Raw genomic sequence first — 1,908 nt, 5'->3', positions numbered from 1 at the left:
CAAGCCACTGATTACATGTGCATCACTACACACTGGATCTCTTTTTCAGGTGTTAGAGACAAGGTATCTGCAGGCATTGACACTGTTGAGATTTTTAATGATACTCGCAGACATGCAACTGTAGCCATGTTTGCTATGGAAAAATCTCATACTGCTGCAAACATTTTGGCTGAGTTTAACAGCAAGGTCTTTGAATGGCTGCGACCAAGAGGCCTTAACATTGGTTTTGTTGCCACCGACAATGACAGTAATGCAGTTAAGGCCATGCAAGATGATCGCTATTTCCGGGTCCCGTGTTTGGCACACTGCATTAACATTGTTGTTCAAGACTTTCTGAAAAATGAAAGCAAAGTCAGCAACTTACTGACCATTTGTAGAAGAATCTGCACGCATTTCAACCATTCTTTTAAAGCCCTGAAGCAGCTACGGGTCATTCAATGTGAGTATAAAATGCCAGTCAAAGCACTCATCCCAGAGGTCCCAACACGTTGGAACTCTACTTATTACATGCTTGATCGGCTGTTTGAGCAGTACATACCACTTAATGCATATGTCATGACAAGATGATCAGGGGATCCTACTGTTATTAAAGCCATGACCGTTGAGATGTGGCAATGAGACCTCATGAAATGCCTGACAGAGATGCTACTTCCTTTTGAGGTCTTCACACGTGCAGTCAGCAGGGAGGACTGTACTATGGGCCAAGCTATCCCATTGTTGTAGATGCTAGAGCAGGAGCTAAAGGAGGTGTCTGAAACATACAAAGGTGTTGAAGGAAAACTTGAAGCATGTTATTTGGCGAAGGCCTTAGCCGGCCGCTTATCTGAGAATACAATGATTCAAAATAACATTGTGTCACATCAACATTACATTACTGCCACAATTTTGGATCTACTGTACAAATTATTTGCGAACCGTAATGCAGTAATTCCATTTTCAGAAGGGGATGTTGCCAAGTACACAACTGTAATAGCTGAGGAAGCCACTGATTTAGAAAACAAACGGCTCTCAATTAGAGGCCTGCCAGTACCAGCCCAGGACAATGCAAGTACTACAGAGCATCCTACACAGTCAAGTTCTTCTTCACATCATGAGAGCAGTGTGTTTGCTTCCCAGCAGTCACCAACACTACCAATAACAACAAGAGCACCAACAGGATCTGATTCATCAGACACAACCAAAGAAATAGCTGCTTGGTTTCTATAGAAAGGGATGGGAAAGTCCGTTGCTGTCGCAACGCCAAAAGAGGCCAAGCAAACCGGAGCACCACTGAACATTGAGTGGATGGTTCAGGCCTATCTGGATGACACAACAGAGGTGTTCATGGAGCAAAGCCCATTGGTGTATTGGTATAGGAAAAGAAGCCAATGGCCAGTGCTCAGCAGGCTGGCGATAAAGTATCTGGTTTGCCTTGTTGCAAGTGTCTCTTCTGAGCGTGTTTTCAGTGCTGCTGTTGCCATTGTAACTGTGAAAAGGACCAGTCTCTCGCCCAAATGCGTGGAGAGGTTAACCATGATCAAAATGAATCAGCACTTCATACCACTAGACTACAAAATACGTGAATCACAGCTGGAAGAGGAGAGCGAGTCAGAAGACCTAACTAGTGGGTTACATGACCTACTTCTGTCAGAAGAACCACCAGGGTTTGAGGACGCGCGCCTCTTCCCTGAACTACTAGGCTTTTAAATTGCTACTTTCTCCCTTCCTTTGTTTGTGTGTATATCTGTCTTTCTGGTTCAAAACTTCAAATCCATCACCACCGTCTCTTATTTTTATTTACCTATTGGAGTGGCACATCTGTGCATTTAACTGTGCACTCCACTCCTCAGAGTCCTGCTCCATCTTCCTGACTCACCCTAAATACATTTCCATCTTGCCATACATTGGATGGAGATGGAGAATAGTACC

The 1,908-nt window shown here is 44.1% G+C and overlaps 1 pseudogene; it reads left to right on the top strand.

Moving 5' to 3' along the window:
• The first annotated feature begins 264 nt into the window (after window positions 1-264).
• Window positions 265-1,686, top strand: LOC147708094 (zinc finger BED domain-containing protein 6-like; annotated as a pseudogene).
• The last annotated feature ends 222 nt before the right edge of the window (window positions 1,687-1,908 follow it).

This window comes from Lissotriton vulgaris, chromosome 6 (genome assembly GCF_964263255.1).
Source record: "Lissotriton vulgaris chromosome 6, aLisVul1.2, whole genome shotgun sequence".
NCBI lineage: Eukaryota > Metazoa > Chordata > Amphibia > Caudata > Salamandridae > Lissotriton > Lissotriton vulgaris.
This window is presented reverse-complemented; position numbering and strand designations above follow the sequence as displayed.